Below are 20,667 nucleotides of genomic sequence, written 5' to 3' on the forward strand. Positions count from 1 at the left end.
TCCGACGTTTGTTATATTTTGAGTCTTTTAACATTTTCTCAACTGATTATGATATTCAGTATATTCAGATATGATGTTTGTTTTAACATGCCAAGCTTGAATATGTGCAGATGACATTAAAAGAGTCTCTATACAGCAGTTGTATGGACTACTTTTGTGGAGCCTAAATGCCTTTTGTAGTATTGAAGAGAGCTCGTTTATTGTTAAGGGTGAGTAAACATGACAGAACTATCATTTTAAATCAACAATCCCTTTGGAATTTGGAACTGGCAACAGGAGTCACTGAATCATTAGTAGAAACGGCTGACAAGAGTCATTTGTTTAAATGCTCATACAAACAAATTGCTCTAATGAGTTGGTTCTTTAAAATAATAATTCAAAAAAGTATGGAGTTCTTTTTGGTACTTATTTTGTCTGTTTTGGAGCTTGAATGCCCATGGTCACTTTATACTTTTTTTGTATTGATCAGAGAAGCATGAATTGAACCGGCTCACAAGAGTCGTTTGCTTTTAATAAAAACGTCAAAATGGTTCAGTGATTCACTGAAGGTTTCAGCTCATATGAGTCCCTTGTTTGAATGCTTATACAAACAAATGGCTGTTGTTAGTTCTTTCAATGAGTAATTCGAAAAAAAGTTGTATCAGTTACTTTTAAGGTCCATTTTTTGAGCGTCAAATGCCCTTGGTCACTATATACTTTAGTTGTATCGCACAGAGCAGCACCTTTCTAAATGTTTGGAACGACATAATGATAATTTTAGTAGTGACTAGTACTTTAAAAATTTAATTTCCGGGCAGATATAATGCTTCTAAAATACAAATTAAATACGAGCTGGTTCTTTTTAATGAAGCCGTCAAAATGATTCACTGATTCATTAACAGAACCAGTTCATAGGAGTCAATTGTTCACCTGTTTGTACAAACAAATGACTCTTACGGGCTGGTTCTTTTGAGTCAGTCAACAAGAGGCACTGAAATGCAAAATAGTCAAAAGCTTCTAAATCGTCATATATTTGAATGTTTGTTCAAACAAATTGCTCTATAATAAGCAGATCAAAATAAGTTGTATGGGGTGCTTCAGTGGTGCCTAATCTTCTCAGTGTATGTTTTTGTTGTTTGGAAAAGAACAGTAAGAAAATAACCTCACGTCAGCTCAAACATTTACGGAAATAAGTAAATGAAGACAGAAAGATCTTTTAAGTGAATGTAATTTCCAGCAGATGTAATGCTTGTATAACACAATTCTACCATTTAGTACAACACAAACTGAGGAAATATGACAGGCATGAAATGTGTATTTGTCCATCTGTGAAACGCATTATGTGTGGTGCCGATGGCGGACTCCACTATAGAACATCTCCAGGGGCATTTTTCAATGCGGATCATTCCTCCAAATTTGTTTGACATGTTGAAAACAGTGTAGAAAATGGGTGGACAGCTGATGTTGAATCTATAGTCATACAAGATGTTTCTGTCTGGAGGGACGGTAGGTCTGAATGAACAAAGGCATTCTGACTGATGATCGTTTCACCTGCACTGGGCTAAAAGGGCAACCGTGGCGAGTCTTTTGGTTTGTTTTCTGGTTTGTTTGTCATATAATTACATATTAGGATGTTAAATCCTACTCTAGAACTATTCCTAGAGATTCGGCCCTTTGGAAATCTGAATTTAATTTTATATCAGCATTGGTAGATATTTCAGGCCGTTTGTTTGTTCAACTAATGAGCACATTTCTTATTTCTCAATCCAATCAAGTGAAGTAGGATACATTAGCTTACATTAGGACTTAAATCAGATTCAAATGTGTTTTATTTTGGCTCTATGAAACAAGAGGAAACACACATTTGTCCACTGAGGGGATTTTGGCACAATGACATAAATACTCAAAGGCTTGAAAGAGAGAGAGAGAGAGAGAGAGAGAGAGAGAGAGAGAGAGAGAGAGAGAGAGAGAGAGAGAGAATTCAAATGAAAAAGCTCTGGAGGACATCTCTGCAGATTATTAATGGGAAATATTAAATCTGTAGCATATTTCCTCATTGTTTTAGTCAAGGTTTTATTGGAAAAAAATTTGACAACCTCTTTCTTTCCTTAAGTTAAACAGCATGTTTTTTATTAAGACTACATGCGGATGAGCAACAAACAAATTACTCTTATTATCAAAAGATTCTCTGATTTATTAAAGGACACCTATTATGCCTCTTTTTATAAGATGTAATATAAGACTCAGGTGTCCCCAGAATGTGTCTTTGCAGTTTCAGCTAAAAATATCCAAATATAATTTTTGGATCATTCAGAATATGCCTATTTTGAGTGGAAGCAGAAACACTGGAAGGTTTTTTTTTTTTTGTGTGTGTGCATATCTTTAAATGCAAATTTGCTGCTGCTCCCCACCCCCTTTTCCAGAATTGGGCTGTGCCTTTACAGTTCATATCTCAGATACTCTGCTAAAAACATCTTTCTGGCTTTAATTATCATGACTATTGTGCTGAGATCATGCATTTTAAACCATATTTATTTACAATTCTGATATACACATTCGAAGCACGCACACAGAAAGCGGCTGTCACATGGCATGTGAGCACTAAACAAAGTTCTCTTTCCTGTCTTTTTGCACTTAAACTGTCCAAAATAAATTACAGCACTTAAACATGGAAAAAGTCAGCAAATTCAATTGGTTTATACAAACAAATTAATAGCCCTGTATGAGCTTTTCTTTTAATGAATCAGTCAAATAGATTCATGCATTCAGTCTTTCTTTCATTAGTTGTCTTTATGTCTTTTTATCTTCTCACATTTAATTAAGACTGCAAACTCACAATAGACAGTAGGACCTTGAATGGCGGGAACCAGAGTGCTTATAAAGGGACAGAAATCAACCCCAAACCTGCTCCTGAGTTCTCCATTATAAGCCATTCCTGCCGTCTGGACACCAAACACATTAAAGTGCTCTATAGATCCCCACACTCGCTCTGTTTGCTCTGATAAAAACTAAGCCATTTACCAGCATCCATTGGAGTCCCTGGTTACCTAGCGATGGTGGCAGTAGCCATGGGAGCGGTAGTCACAGCGACAGAGAGGATAATTGCAGTAGTTAGGTAGTTTCACTATTAAAGGAAACTAAGATCATGGAGCTGGGAATGAAGTCAGTGGGGATGTGATCTTGTGTGTGTGTGTGTGTGTGTGTGTGTGTAGGTAACCAGGGACTCCAATGGATGCTGGTAAATGGCTTAGTTTTTATCAGAGCAAACAAAGCGAGTGTGGGGATCTATAGAGCACTTTAATGTGATCACCAGATCTCACTAAACCTGTCATGGCCAGGTCATATTTATTTTCAAAATTCAAAAGAAAGAAAATAAGAAATTGTTTTTTATATTGTTATATATATATATGTATACACAATCACATACGTTATATAATTGTGTATTTAAATTATACAAAATTGTTAAATTATATATTACAACTATACTGTATGTTGTTCTGCAATTAATTTATGCCGAAAACATAGGCATAAGTCTATTTATTTTCTCATTTTAATTTGTGCTTATTTTCTTCAGAGGCATAGTTTTACAATAATACAGTTACAATATTTGAAATCTAATGAGAACTTTCCACATTTAAAAATATGATATACATTTATAATGAAAATAATATCGGTATAAAAACCATAATGATCCTTTTTATATTTATTTTAGCAGTGAGGAACTTACTTGATTATTTTGTAGTGGCAAGGAATATTTTAGTTTCACAGTCTCGTGGAATATTTATAATATTTCAAACTGTTGTACCCGTAGCTCTGTTTAATCCGATTTGCTCTGTGCCATTTGCTTTTTTTTGTCATCAGTTGTGATATTTAAGCCTATTATTTAGTTTAGTTTAGTTTGTCTTGTTTTGACAGGCTTCGTGAGACACGTGTGACATAGCGCGCATACCGTCATGGAAACTAATTCCACCAGCCCAAGTCATCTAGCAAATAAAGCCTCTGTTGTATGCATTATGATTGAATGTACACGCACATCTGTTGAGTGTAGACACACACATACACCCCCACCCGAAGACGTAACAGATGCGCATCCTTCGTGTGAGTTGTTCCGTTTGCCTGGAGACTCGCAGATTAAACCAACAGGAATAAATCAAGGCTATTAGAATGGCTGCTAATGCCTAGAGAGAGGTGGAGAAACATACAGGCTAATGCTGCTTGATTAAGGGAGGGAGACTGATCAAGAAACAGCCAGTGGAACTGGCACATCTTATGTCTTTTTTTGACCTCCATGCCAGTAGGGGGGACAGAGAGAACCGATCTAGTATGAACACCTAGTAAGCACACCTATGTAACTGGGAAAATCTGTAATGGATATCTTCATCTAGAAGGTGTTGTCATATTTATGCTCGAATACTTGATAAACATCTTTAATTAAAAAAAAAAAGCATATTTACTGTTCAAAAGTTGTTGTTTTTTAAAGTAACATTTAAATTTTTTTTTTTTTTTTGCTCACCAAGGCTGCATTTATTTGATCAAAAATACAAGTAAAAATGGTTATATTGTGAAATATTATTACAATTTAAAGTAACTGTTTTCAATTTGAATACAATGTTAAATGAATTTATTCCTGTGATGCAAAGCTGAATTTTCACCATCGTAACTCCAGTCTTCAGCATCACATGATCCTTCAGAAATCATTCTTATATGGTGATTTGCTATTCAAGATACATGATTATTATTGTCAATGTTGAAAACAGTTGTGCTGCTTAAATATTTTTGCGAAATTGTGGTTTATAACGCAACTGTATTACCGTATTTTCTGGACTATAAGTCGCACTTTTTTTCATAGTTTGGCTGGTCCTGCGACTTATAGTCAGGTGCGACTTATTTATCAAAATTAATTTGACATGAACCAAGAGAAATGAACTAAGAGACATGAACCAAGAGAAAACATTACCGTCTACAGCCGCGAGAGGGTGCTCTATGCTGCTCAGTGCTCCTGTGTCTACACTGAGCAGCATAGAGCGCTCTCTCGCGGCTGGAGACGGTAATGTTTTCTCTTAGTTCTTGGCTCTAAATAAATGCGACTTATAGTCCAGTGCGACTTATATATGTTTTTTTCCTCATCATGACATATTTTTCGCCTGATGTGACTTATACTCAGGTGTGACTTATAGTCCGAAAAATACGGTACTTTGCTATACAGTATATTGCGTCTAAACAAGATGTATTCACTGGCAAACCCGTGATTTAAACACATTTCATCCACATGCACAGTGTTTTGCCAGCATTTCCTAAAGCCAAAATCTACTAAATGCATTCATGAACTAAAACCTCCCAGACTCCCGTCCCCCCGGGAAGTTCCTACTTACAAGTTCAGAAGTTGTAATTATGCTGTGATGTAGCTTCAAGTGATTTTGGTTGGAATCACTTCTTTTATTCCCTTTCCAACAACAACAGGAAGCTTTTTAGCTCTAATACAACAAAATACAGTACATTAGGTGTGTAATTGATGCTTTATCTGTATTTTATCATTTATATGTGGCTATAACGAAATGATTGGAAATGTGGTTTAGTCTGGCGCCTCATAAACAAACTAAATAAGTAGTATTTCCCAGCAAGTCCTATAACTATTATTCATCTTCAGAAAACAAAATACATAGAAGTCAAGCTGTTTGGTCACTGTTACGACTTCTCCATGATGCTTTAATATAGTCAAAAATAGCTTTAAGGTAAATGAGAGAGTCTAACTGTGTTGCAGTGTGGTTTCAAACATGCTAAGAGTGATTGTTGTGTAGTTAATACGGTTTTCTGAGGATAGATATAAATAGGTAGATGTCACATTCGATCTATCCAGCGAAGTTGATGCATCTGCCATCATGGATGTGTCGTCAATCATAATAAAAATAAGTGAGTTTCTAAGATGTTCTTGGTAGTTACTATGCAATTGTTATAGTGTTCACCAGTAGTTGAGTTGGTTGCCAGAGTGTTTCTATGCAGTTTGTAAGATGTCATTGGTTGTTGCTATTCAGTTGTTATAGTGTTCTGAGTGGTTGCCAGGGCGTTGCTTTGGAGTTTGTAAAATGTTCTTGTTTGTTGCTATGCAGTTTATATGGTGTTCTGCGTGGTTGCCAGAGTTTTGCTATCCAGTTTCTAAGATGTTCTTGGTAGTTGTTATGTGGTTGTTGACTCAGAGGCCAGAACTAGACCAGCCACAATCCAGCAGAAGCCTTTGTCCAGGTTCGAGTGATGGGAATCAGCAGCTGTGGTTGTGATAGTACTGATCTCTCCTCTTACTGATTCTCTCCACACCCCTCCTCCACGTCCTCACCATCCGCTCAAATGAATGTGGAAGTCACAGCAGGTAGGTGTATCGAACCCAGAGTCCCTGGTGTGGAGGCTGGAGAAGAAATAAAGGCAGAAATCCAAAAAGAAACTTTGTGAATGAATAAGACAATCGTGGGGGAGCCTATGAGGAGAACAGCGAGAGAGCTTGTGAGGTATAGAGCAGAAAAATAAAAGCGTATGGATTATTGCTAGAGCTTCTGGGAATTCTGGAAAAAAAGAAATCTGGCTGCCAATTGTGCTGGAAGCTGTCAACTTGTGTTTGTCATTGAGTTCCATTGCTCGCTAACTCTGTCTCGCTGACTTTCATATGCTTTTTGTGGACATGAAACAGCATATTGAACATTTGTCAAAGCTAATCTCACCCAGCTCAGGGAGCCAAAGTTTCTTGAAAAGAGGAACCATTTTCCCCAAATTATAACAGTCGGTATCAGCTCAGGCTAATGTGCTACTTCACATCTTGGTGTTAGAGCAGCGCCGCCATAAACACATTAAAATTCTGTATAAACTTTTTTTGATTGGGCTACAAGCAGACACTAATTTGGAGGAATGTTTCTGTGCCACTTAAACCTAAATTGTTTAATTGTGAAAGGGGTTTCTGTGATTGCACAGATATAATGAATTCACAAACACTGCCATGTTTCATTTTAAAGATAAAATCGCTTGTGTAAGAAGAGATGTAGCTCTTGGTTTCAGTTAAATGTCAGTAGTTCTCGAGAGACTTTGTGTCTAACACAGCACCAGAGGTGGGTAGAGTACCCAAAAACTGTACTCAAGTAAAAGTAAAAGTACTTCTAGAAATATTTACTCAAGTAAAAGTAAAAGTACTAGTCTTGAATAGTTACTTGAGTAAGAGTAAAAGAGTATCGGATAAAAAATCTACTCAAGTAGTTAGTTACTAGTTACTTTGGGTCATATATACTGAGCCTATTTTTATTTAGATATATAGATAAAATGTATGTAATGTATGTGTGCATGTATAAATGTATATATTTCATCAGCCTCTACTCCAATTTATGTAATTTATTATAAAACCTTGTCTGTTTACTTAAGTAACAGATATAGGTGTCATGCCTTAACATATTTTTAATATGACTGACTTTATATTAAATGTGAATTTAACATTGAAAGTTAATGTGATATAAATATTGCTACTAATCTTTCATTGTTCAGAAAGAGAGCAAATAACATTTACATTATTAAAGATAATTTTCACTGACAGTCTAGATTTCAGTCACTCTCAGAAACTCCCATTAAAATCACTGAAACTGTTAACACTGTGAAATCAATATCTTAATTAAAGATTCGTACACACATCTGCACTTTGTTGTTTCTGACGAGAGAATTCGCCAGAAAGAGGTATTCAGTCAGTGAGCGAGTGAAGGAAGAACTTGAACTCAATTCAACTTGACTCCCCTCTGTTATAAGCCACACACGTACAACAAACTAATGTCACAGTGGTATCGTGTACTGTTATCGAATGTAGCCCAGGTTATTACCTGTTAAACAGTAGACAGCACACGCGGTGTTCATCTAATAAGGATCTCCATCGCTAGCAAATAATAGCCTTTGCAGATTTGCTTTCAATTCAGTGCAGTTCCATAGCCACGTTTTCAACGCTCTTTCTGTTCTTAAACGTTACAACTCAGAGTGAACCACTTCAGACGCTCAGCGCGCGGCAGGGAACTGAACGACTCATTCAAACTGATTCATGAACCAATTCACTCGTTTGCCAATTGGTTTGATCAAGCCTTTGAACAGAATTGACTCAAAAGAATGAATCATTCGCGAATGGGCATCGCTCATTGTCCAGAGAAAAGTAGACGGTGCGTTTGGAATAAACTGAAGCATTTATAACATTTATTGCATTAAGATAAAGTAACGAGAGGAGCGTCGCCCACAGTAACGAAGTAAAAGTACAGGTTTTTCCCTAAAAATTTACTCAAGTAAGAGTATAAAGTACCCATCTTTAAATATACTCCAAAAAGTATTAGTTACCCCAAAAAAATTACTCAAGTAAATGTAACGAAGTAAATGTAAATGTTACTACCCACCTCTGCACAGCACTTTAGCTGTTAATAAAGTTGGGGTACTTGGACTCTGACTCTGCAATTATGAATGAATTTTGGGCTCAGACAGACTCAGGTGGACTCAGACTTTATTGTCTGTCAATTAAAAACAGCCAGATTTTTCAGGAAAAAAAAATACATTTAGCGTTTCATGTCATTTATATCTGTGTCGCAATACACATTAAAATAAATCCCTAGTCTAGAGAAAAAGTGTTGTAGCTAATAATAATAAATATTAATATGGCTTGCTGTACTGTTCAAAAGAATTATTCAGTGTGAATGTAAAACTGGACTTTTTATCCTGATAGGTAGGGCTGAAATGATTAGTCAACATTATTGACATAATCGGCAATAAAAATTTGAAAAGTCGAATAGTCATTTAATACCAGATGACTTAGAGGGATAATCCACGAAAATTCAGTCATTAATTAGTACTCAGCCGCATATTAGTCATCATCTTTCGGAACAAAAAACAACTGTTAAAGGATTAGTTTATTTCCACAATAAAAATTTCCTGATAACTTACTCACCCCTATGTCATCCATTATGTTCATTTCTTTCTTTCTGCAGTTGAAAAGAAGTTAATATTTTTGAGGGAAACATTCCAGGATTTTTCAACAGGTTGAAGGTCCAAATTGCAGGTTCAATACAGTTTCAGAGCGCTCTACATGATCCCAGCCAAAAAAAACAAAAAAACAAGTTTCTTATCTAGCAAAAAATCGGTCATATTCTAAAAAGATAAAAATAAAAAATACAAATGTATATACTTTTTAACCACAAATGCTCATCTTGCACTAGCTCCAATGCATACGCGTGATGTAGGCTGAAGTACCGACCCAGTCTTTACAAAGTGAACATGCAAACTACACAAAAAGGTAAAACAAAGTCAAATGCACTTTACATAAAAAGATAAAACAATGATGTCGGACGATTTTGAAGTTGGAAGAGAAAATTTGTGTTTTTCACCCTACCCCATCGTTTTATTATGAAATTTTAATTATGGAAGTGAACTAATCCTTAAAGAAAGCGACGTGGAACACACAAAAAAAAACTGTCAGTGTTGCTTTCAACTTGATTTTCTCTAAATGCTTTATGAGATTATGTATAGAATATTTTTAGCTAAATATTTTAATGAATTTCAAAAGCTGATTAATCGATCATAGCCTACTGATTAATCTGTGAATTAATTAACGATTAGTCAATTAACCGTTTTAATAATCGTTTGATTATCAGAGTATCTATTGCAGCCCTACTGACTAACAATTGATCTAAAGTCAATGGGCCGAGTATGTGTGGCCTGTTTGATAGGCGTCCACATTCCTCCCTGTTTCTACCCAACAGGAAGCTTCCATAGATTATTTATCTGCGCTCGAAGGACTACGTGGCTCTTGCATTATTCACAGTGTAAAAAGCAAGAGAAGCAATTTGGTCCGGCTTTACGTTCAATAAGCATAGCATCAATCCCCAACCATGACGCAGGGCTCCGGTCCAGGCTGTGGAGGAGGTCGGAGACATATAAAGTTGCCTTGTGTGCTTTCCACTCCTATCTCTGGCTGTAACACAGATAAGACGGATGGCAGCCAGTGTGGTTTCCCAAGCAAAAAGATGCAATCACGTTGGACTCACCCGGGATAATCGAGGGTGGGGAAATAATATTTTATTCAATCAATGAGGGTCAGTGTTCTGTGATGGACTGTTGTGATCTCCCTCTCATGTTTTCTCTTCCGTTCTCTTTTGAATCTCCTGTGAGTCTGTTTTCTTTGTCTCTCAGACAACATACAATATTCTTGCTGAATAATCCATTTTGGAGCCAGATGGAGGATTGGTTTACGTGCAGACACACACTCACCTATATATAAATATGTGTGTACTCACACACACTGATACAGGCGATGTCTTAAGACCAAATCGATAGGCTGAAGGAGCCATTGAGATCATTCTTGGCTCGTGGCCACAAGCTCTTTTATCCTTCAAAGTGTGTGTGTGTGTATGTGTGTACTTGTTTTTCTATTCTGGTGGGGACTTAAACCTGAATACACACAGCCTCATGGGCTAAATTGAGGTCCCCACGGGTAAACAAGCTAATAAATTACACAGAATGAGTTTTCTTGAAAATCTAAAAATGCAGAAAGTTTCCTGTGAGGGTTAGGTTTAGGGTTGGTGTAGGGCAATAGAAAATACGGTCTGTACAGTATAAAAACCATTACGCCTATGGAGAGTCCCCACAAGGATAGCTGACCAGACATGTGTGAGTGTGTGTGTGTGTGTGTGTGTGTGTGTGTGTGTGTGTGTGTATGTGTGTGGCCTTCCAGTACTGATGTTGTGGTGTGTGCCATGTCTGTGTTTTATTGAGTTTGTGTACAGTGTGTTGTGAATGCTGTGTGTGTCTTTGACTCAATGTATGAAATGAAGATAGAGCCCATATATGTTATAACCTCTAGAGGAGCAACTAATACAATCATCTCTCCTCTCTATACTAATGAGCATCATTTATACTTTGTAGATGTTAAAAATGGGGTTGATTTTTTTTTTTTTTTTTTTTTTTTTAATACAATTTAAAGCTATAAATGTACATATATGTATATTTGTATATTCAGGTATTTCTATTTAATTATATTCTGCATTTTAATTAATTATCTTTAATGTAATGAAATATTTTAAATCCAAATATTTTAGATATATATTTTAGGTTTTTAGGTCCACAAAACATGAAAAAAAGATATAATATATATTAATATTAATAATATATATACACATATAATATATATATATATATATATATATATATATATATATATATATATATATATATATATATAATATGTTTTGTGGACCTAAGAACTTTTTTTTGTATCGTAGTGTATATATATATATATATATATATATATATATATATATATATATATATATATATATATATATATAATGATATAATATTCTTTCTATAATTTAATATTTTAGTTAAATATTTTATATCCTTAAGTCTACAAAATCTTCCATAAAAAGACTGATGTAATGAAAAATGTAAGTCCAGTAAGTGAAGTCTGATTTTGGTTCAGTAACCACTTTGAATGATTCACTGATTTAATTCAGTGAAGGATTTGACAGACTGATTAAAACAAAAAGATTAAAAGAACCAGCTTGTGAGAGTCATTTGTGAATTCCATTAGCCTGGTCACACTGTATGCTTTTGATTCATTGAAAGAATTGGCTCATGAGAGTCATTTGTTTGTGAATTTGATTGCACAACAGCTGCATAGCACACAAGAACCAGCTTTAGCATGGAATGCACAACTCACATGTTCCTTTAAACATGTTAAAACTAGTAAAAAATTACTATTTCACAGCACATCATTTTTGATTTTATGTCCATATGTATCCCATAGAGTTTTTCTTCTAGACAAACATGTGACTCTTTGATTCAGAGCGTCTAACAAGACTTTCCTACAGAGCGGCAAATTGAGTCGCTTTTCAGGCTTTACACTTTGTGTTTTTTGTGGCATGACAGGCAGGTTACGCTTGCATGTGGCCGCTAATACCCTCCCGAACATGTACGGTTGATCCGTGGAGCTCAAAAGACCCATCCGAGTAAACACACTAAACACTCATAAACACATACCGTACTGACTCGTTCTGCCAGACATCTGACGTGAAACACAAAAACAGAATTACGTTCTCAATCCGGAGAGGCCTTTCAATGCGTAAATCACAGAGGAGAAAGGCGCAGCTCATGCAAGTGTGCAAAATAAAGTCTCCAGAGGACAGAACAAGAAAACGGGGAGAGAGAGCGAGAGGTATTAAGCAATAAGGCATCTATGGTTGTTCTGTCTTGTGATTTTAAGCTTTGTTCCAAAACCTAGTGAGCTGCCTTTACTTACAAGTGACAGATTTGGAACACTCTACAGACAGCAACTATCATGCAAATAGCACCTACTGTATGAGACACACAGGACACTTGACTCACAGTTGAGTGAAATAGCGTTAGGTAAGATGGGCCATTTTACTGACATTGTTTATTGAATTAATGTATATGAATCTATATTTATAATCGGTTTTTCCCTCCACCACAGTGGATGCAAAGGAATTCAGGAATATCAGTATTTGGGTTTTTCTGAAGCTTTGATTGTGTTTACAGTGCAACATAACGTGTTCATGTTTCGCGTATAAAAAAACACAGTATTTTTCACACAATTAACTTATCTGTATACCGCTGTTTTCACTGTCATAAAAACGGGCTGATGACTTCCTTGTTCTATAAAATCCTTCTTTCAGAAATACGTAACGAGTTCTGATTGTGCCAGCGGTTCCTGTGTCGTGATTCAACAGCAGCTTAGCGCACGTGGCCCTCCTGGAAATGCGATTAGACAATTTTTTTGAGAAACAAGTGGGCAGGATTTGTTTTGAAAACCTGGCAATCCTGATCTGAACGCACGTGTTGGAGTTGTACTTCTAATCACAAAGCGCCTTTACTGACGAGCTGCGAGAAATTTTCTGCACAGCCCTTCCATCTAGTTAACAAAGCTAAACAGCGTTGCCCTTTGTGTAATAAGTTACAGAAACTGTTTAACGCACCAACTTAATAAAATACACTTACCAGTTGTGGTCCATAAACAACCCCTTCTCCAGACAAAGAGGGAACTGCTCCATCTTTCAAGAATAATCTTTGTGCGAATCCGGCATTAAACTGATTGAGATTGAGGAAGCTGTCCTCAGCAAAATGTGCTGTACATAGTTTTACTTGTGGATTATAATTTTCGGGAACCGAGTTAAACATAAATTGTAACCATTAATCTCTAAGTACAGCATCCCTGGGAAGGCCAAACAAAGATGATTGGACTCCGAGATGAAAATAACAGCGTTTCGACGACATGGCGACAAACGCACTCTTCAAACGCAATTCTTCCTCCTCCTCCATGCGAGCGCAACAAGACCACGCCCCTCTTTTTTGTGTATTCCTGTGGGCGGAGGTTAGTCAAAAAACGGTTCTAGTGACGTCATTACTGCAGGAACTAGAGGGATGTAGTCCAAACTGGTCGTTCGTTGTAGGCGAATTCTGTTAAATGAAATATCTCGTTTGGCATTGAACTTTGAGCTTTAGAATTTTACAGATATTATTTATACTCTAACAACAACATTACACACTAACTAAAGTTTGAAACATGGGATCACGAAGAACGGGACGTTTAACACTGATGTATTGTCCAATCAGCATCTAGGACCAAAACTGTCCATTCTGTGTGCTTAAACACGATGTGAGGGCAGTCAGGAAGAAAAAGAGAGAAACGTAGCGAGAGAACTCGAGTGGAAGATACACAGCCTCAGGCAAACAGAAAACAATTGTTTCACTTCCAACCTTAACCTATTTCACCTTTAAACAGCAGATCTCTTTCACTCAATAAATTTCTGCACATTGGCTGTGGAATGCAGTGGAAAAGGGATTTTAGATGTGCCTTTCATTTTAGAATTTCCTCACTCTCTGTTTTTCTACTTTGGTTTTGTTTACATGCCACTGTTTATTTTTTTATTGTCTTCTGTTGTGAGGACTTGTGGACTTCACACATTGAAAACACATGGGGGCGGCTTCACTAAACAATCAAATGATGGAGAAGAGCGTTAGAAATGAGCATGTGTCCAGACCTGCCACGAGGAGCTTTTTTGACATGTTAAAGAGTCAGTGTGTAGGATTTCTTTAGAATGGAAGCTTGCTTGTAATTTCATGTTATAAATAGTGTGATAGAAATGTGCAATTCTAACAAAAAAATAGATTTGCGAGACAAACTTGCAATTCAGAAATATCTTGTCATAATGGTGAGTTCATATCTTTATAACAGGGAACTGTGAGTTATTAAGTCAGAATTGTGAGATATGAACTCGCAATTTCAAAGAAAATAGTATTATTATTATTATTTTAGAATTGGATTTTATAACCCATAATTACAGGTTTATATCTCAAAATTCTGCACTAAGGGAAAGTTATCATTATTTTAATTTTTTTCTCCATTTAATAAATATAGATGTGAATCATTACCCAATTTTTTTTAATTGGATGAATGAAACATTTTTTTTAGTGTGAGAAATTAAGTCAAAATTGTGACATGAAAATTCGCAATTGCAAGGAAAAGTCAAACCTGCGAGTTTCTACCACACAATTCTGAGAAATGAAATCAAAATTGCGAGATGTAAACTCACAAATGCGAAAAAGTCAGAATTGTGAGATATAAACTCGTAATTGTGAGAAGAAAGTAAATTTTGGGAAAATTGTCAGAATTGCAAGATATAATCTCACAATTGTGAAAAAAGTCCTTTTTTGGGGGGGGGCCGGAAACGGGCTTCCATACTTCAGTTAATCAGCCTTTAAAACAAGACAAACAACATGTGCAGTCCATTCTTAGTAAATTCTATTCTTAGAATCTTGGAAAGCCATTCAAACTCCCAGAACAGAGCCACATACATGCATATAATAACAAATCCAAAACATATCCGCTCGCCCGTTCTCTCTCCCCCACTCCACCCTCTGCCTCCTGCATAAATGCGTTCATTTGAATCCTTCAAATCCACAGACAACAGAAGATGACACCCAAAAGCCATGAAAAGAAACACACGTTCACATTTGCCCTGCGCTGCAATGTCTGCTTGTCAGAGATTGTTTTTGCCACTTAAATATTTTTGGTGTTTTTTGCTGATTAACTGCAGGACTAATGACAAACCTGTGCTGTTAAAAGCAATGGCGAATCTTACTCCGTCGTCCCGTCCTGCTCTTTGAGTTACTAGATTGTGCTGCTCTGCTAGTCCACTGATTCAGGGGTCAATAGGTCAACTGCAGGCAGCCTTCCCCACGACCTCTCATCAATCTCTGTCGTTATGGTAACTGTGATGCTTCAGGTAGAGCAGACGTGTGATTATCCACGAACAGGTTTTCCCAGCTGAACTCCCACTGTCTTCTGACACGATATGGAAGAGAAAATTGTCCCGAGATGAGCACGGACAAGTGATTCACTGGTGGCCAGTGACTCATCACCCGCTGTTCTTTTATTTATCAGTGTCCAGTCATCATGACAGTGGGCTTTATGTCATCTCAGTTTAGAGCCCAGAATGCTCATTTAGGGACCCAGAATATGGTTTAGATGCATTTGTATGCAGTAAACAGAAAATCATTGTGTCTGCTCTTGTCTTAGAGAGTTGTTTTATTTCTATGAAAATTTTAATATAAAAAAGTAAATTATATAAAAATAATTGAGAACATCATTATTATTATTATTATTATTATTATTACTTTGTATTATTTTGTTAATTATTATTATTATTATTATTATTATTATTATTATTACTTTAAGGTGAAAGAGTTATTTTAATATTGATTTTAATAAAAAAAAGTGTGAATGCACTGTAAGCCACTTTGGATAAAAGCATCTGCTAAATGCATAAATGTAAATCTAAATATAATATTGTTGGTGATATAAATCACATTAGTCTGCTTTAATCTTATAAATCACCTTTTTCTGTTTGTTTATTAATAATTATATAATATAATAATATACATGATTAATAACATTTATCATTATAATAATTATTGTTTATTATTTGTTATTATGATGTATTTAATATTATTCATATTACAATAAATATAAATTTTAATATTATAGGTGATATTATGAATCTACATTAGTCTTATAAATCACAGTTTATTTATTATTATTATTATTATTATTATAATTTTGTAGAATTATTTATTTTCTTGCTCCATTTTAAAAGTGTAAACAGTTATATATATATATAATATAGTAGAAAAGCCTGATAATATATGAATATGGGATTTGATATGCTGTTATTTATTTTTTATTTTTGTAAGCCCAATTTAGAGTCCAAGAAGACTTCACTTCCAGTGTCTTACACTTACATGACCAAGTCTGCTGGAAACGGGAAAAAAAATATTATATCATAAAAATTAAATCAAAATGCTATAGTATATATCATCATAACTGCAGATCGTAACAGCCTCATTCTCTTCCTCCAGTTCAACGTCTGTTTGTTAGCTGATGATTTGTGAGTTTGAACATAACACACTGTCTCTCTGCTCTAATTAAGCACATTTTAGCAGGACCGTGGCCTGGTGGCGGCACACAGGCAGGCAGAGCATCACGCTCTCCACATTCCCTCGAACAGCTCGCAGACAGCGCAGACTTCCCTCCTCTGAGCTCCAAGTTTGCATAATTACCCAGGTAATTGCAGAGTAATTGGCGGCGTCACCTGCTCCCAAGATGCGCCAGCATTGTTTTATCAACAGCTGGAATCAAACCTGCGTGAGCAGAGAGAAATGCTTTAGAAAGAAAGAGGGTAGAAAGTTGGCTGCCTGGGGGATGGTAAACCATTCGTTATGAATGGAAATGTATGGAAATTCACTCTGCCCACAGCCAAAAAAAAGACAAGAAGGAAAGGAGAGGAAGTTGTGAATGCAGAAGGAAAGAAAAGGTGAAGAGAGCACAAGAAAACCAAGGAGAAGTAAATAAACGAAAGACAAAGAAGTGCGTTACTGAGACGCCAAGTGAGAAGGGAAGACAGATCATGTCTGTCTCCAGGGAAGAAAACGAGGTGTCAGCCTTTGTTTCTCTCTCACTTTCTGTCACTCTTTCTCTAGCTGTGAGGCTGTAGACGAGAAGAGAGTATTTGGTGTATTATTCATTCTGCTTAATAGACTGGGCTTGTTTAAAACCTGCAGGATAGTAGAGAAACACCTCTAAATGAAGTTTTTGTCATCATTTACTTGTGATGTTTCTTTCTTCCATGGAACAGAAAAGATGAAAAATGCTGGAACCTTTGACATTGTTGATGTGTTGTGCAAGCGAGATTTCCAGTGAGTAATGACTTTTCATTTCCTGTATAGCCTCATAAAATGTATATTTTTACATTTGTGGATGTTTTTTTTTTCTTTCATATTATAAAAAAGAGCTCTGGACATTGTGGAATATTTTTTTCTTTTGTGTACCAATGAGAAAAAAAAAGCATATGGATTTGGGTAAACGTTAAGGGTGAATTTTTCCTTTAAAATCAACATGAAATGTAAATAAATGAGAATTCAATAAGAAATAATATAAGATTTTGAGGTTAAGAAATTAGATAAGATTTTGAGGTTTTCACATACTAATATACACTGCCTTTAAGTTTCTGTCTCTTATGCTCACAATGGCTGCAATTATTTAATCAAAGTTACTGTAAAACTAGTGTGAAATATTATTACATTTAAAATATTTTAAAATGTAATTTAATTTTGTGAAACAATCCTGAATTTTCAACATTATTTCTCCAATCTTCAGTGTCACATGATCCTTCAGGAACCATTCTAATATACTGATTTGCTGCTCAAGAAAAAAATCTTTATTTTATCTACTATCACTTTTGATTAATGAAATGCATCTTTGTCGAATAAAAGTACAGAAGTGTAAATGGAGTATGAGGAAGAGTTATAGAGATACTGGTGTGTTAATAATGGAGTTCTTTGACTCTTAACAGTCCAGATGGAGTTACACCTTGAGCCGTGTCCTTGTGCTCGCAAACAACACAAACGCCTCCTACACAGCAGCCTCGATACACATTGTGCATCAAGACTCTAAGAAGTTCTGGTGAACTGCAAAACAATGCCTGCATTGGCACAAATGTTGACCCATTCGTCATTCATAGAGCAACATCCGCTGTATAACTGAATGAGCTTTCATTTATTCATGACATGCACTTGAGTAGATTTACAACCCGAATTCCGGAAAAGTTGGGACGTTTTTTAAATTTTAATAAAATGAAAACTAAAGGAATTTCAAATCACATGAGCCAATATTTTATTCACAATAGAACATAGATAACGTAGCAAATGTTTAAACTGAGAAATTTTACACTTTTATCCACTTAATTAGCTCATTTAAAATTTAATGCCTGCTACAGGTCTCAAAAAAGTTGGCACGGGGGCAACAAATGGCTAAAAAAGCAAGCAGTTTTGAAAAGATTCAGCTGGGAGAACATCTAGTGATTAATTAAGTTAATTGATATCAGGTCTGTAACATGATTAGCTATAAAAGCTTTGTCTTAGAGAAGCAGAGTCTCTCAGAAGTAAAGATGGTCAGAGGCTCTCCAATCTGTGAAAGACTGCGTAAAAAATTGTGGAAAACTTTAAAAACAATGTTCCTCAACGTAAAATTGCAAAGGCATTGCAAATCTCATCATCTACAGTGCATAACATCATCAAAAGATTCAGAGAAACTGGAGAAATCTCTGTGCGTAAGGGACAAGGCCGGAGACCTTTATTGGATGCCCGTGGTCTTCGGGCTCTCAGACGACACTGCATCACTCATCGGAATGATTGTGTCAATGACATTACTAAATGGGCCCAGGAATACTTTCAGAAACCACTGTCGGTAAACACAATCCGCCGTGCCATCAGCAGATGCCAACTAAAGCTCTATCATGTAAAAAGGAAGCCATATGTGAACATGGTCCAGAAGCGCCGTCGTGTCCTGTGGGCCAAGGCTCATTTAAAATGGACTATTTCAAAGTGGAATAGTGTTTTATGGTCAGACGAGTCCAAATTTGACATTCTTGTTGGAAATCACGGACGCCGTGTCCTCCGGGCTAAAGAGGAGGGAGACCTTCCAGCATGTTATCAGCGTTCAGTTCAAAAGCCAGCATCTCTGATGGTATGGGGGTGCATAAGTGCATACGGTATGGGCAGCTTGCATGTTTTGGAAGGCTCTGTGAATGCTGAAAGGTATATAAAGGTTTTAGAGCAACATATGCTTCCCTCCAAACAACGTCTATTTCAGGGAAGGCCTTGTTTATTTCAGCAGGACAATGCAAAACCACATACTGCAGCTATAACAACAGCATGGCTTCGTCGTAGAAGAGTCCGGGTGCTAACCTGGCCTGCCTGCAGTCCAGATCTTTCACCTATAGAGAACATTTGGCGCATCATTAAACGAAAAATACGTCAAAGACGACCACGAACTCTTCAGCAGCTGGAAATCTATATAAGGCAAGAATGGGACCAAATTCCAACAGCAAAACTCCAGCAACTCATAGCCTCAATGCCCAGACGTCTTCAAACTGTTTTGAAAAGAAAAGGAGATGCTACACCATGGTAAACATGCCCCGTCCCAACTATTTTGAGACCTGTAGCAGAAATCAAAATTGAAATGAGCTCATTTTGTGCATAAAATTGTAAACTTTCTCAGTTTAAACATTTGCTATGTTATCTATGTTCTATTGTGAATAAAATATTGGCTCATGTGATTTGAAAGTCTTTTAGTTTTCATTTTATTAAAATTTAAAAAACGTCCCAACTTTTCCGGAATTCGGGTTGTACATGAAACATGCGGTTTATGGCCAAACTAATAGGACGGCACATGTTTAGGCAGGAACACGGCGAAGGACGCTGGAATTCACAGTCAAGGTCGTTACTCCTATTAACCACTGCTGATTCGTTTGCAACATCCGACAGAATTATAGAGTGAGGCGTAATCGGAGAGAGCCCACTCTCCCCAGCTGCTCGTTACATCCCGCCGATACACACAGGAGGCGACGGACACACACATTCTCTCGGCGTCTGGAGAATTGCTGCTGTCTGGTTGTGGCACAGCAGCATCTGCTGGTGAAAAAGATGCACAGGCTTGAATTCCCTCAGTGAGGCAGGTTTTTGCATCCTTATTCCTCACAAGCGCAAATATAGCCCTCTACTTTTACCATGTAATGCTCATCCACATTCACACACATCAGCGGGGCCACCGAGGTTCATCTTCGCTAACGGTCTCGGTTCCACCGTGACCAGGTTTTTGCAGAGGGCGGCTGTGCTCCCAGAGCCCTGTGGGGGTAATGAGAGGAAATCCTCCCTGCTGAATTGATTCCCAAGTTTAGACGAATAGGGAAAAACTGCCTCAGCTAGCACGTCTGGCAGTGAGCTTGTCATGTGGAACGCAAAGGTGAGGATTTGGAGCGGTTTGGGGCAAACGCGCATGTTTATTTGAGGTGCAGCTTGGCCGTGGTGGGATTATCTTGCAAGGCAAAATGAAAGCGTCATTCAAAGCTGAGGAAATTGGTGTAAATCATTAGTAAAAGGCAGATCGGTGCATTTATGATCAGATTTGTATGTATTACAATGCAGTAGTTCAGTTATGATACTAAATTCCACTGTACACAGTTTAATTGAGATTGCCGTTAAAATTCCAGAATGCTAAATTTGAATTTGAATGTAGAATTAAATTGAATCGACATTCACATGATTGTAATTTTTACCTAG

At 36.6% G+C, this 20,667-nt stretch overlaps 1 protein-coding gene across 9 annotated transcripts in view; it reads left to right on the forward strand.

Moving 5' to 3' along the window:
- The window catches only part of LOC132126593 (calmodulin-binding transcription activator 1-like), a 315,141-nt gene that overhangs the window by 202,398 nt on the left and 92,076 nt on the right, over nucleotides 1-20,667 (forward strand). The window lies entirely within an intron of this gene.

The sequence above is a fragment of the Carassius carassius genome, chromosome 44, assembly GCF_963082965.1.
Source record: "Carassius carassius chromosome 44, fCarCar2.1, whole genome shotgun sequence".
In the NCBI taxonomy this organism is placed as follows: domain Eukaryota; kingdom Metazoa; phylum Chordata; class Actinopteri; order Cypriniformes; family Cyprinidae; genus Carassius; species Carassius carassius.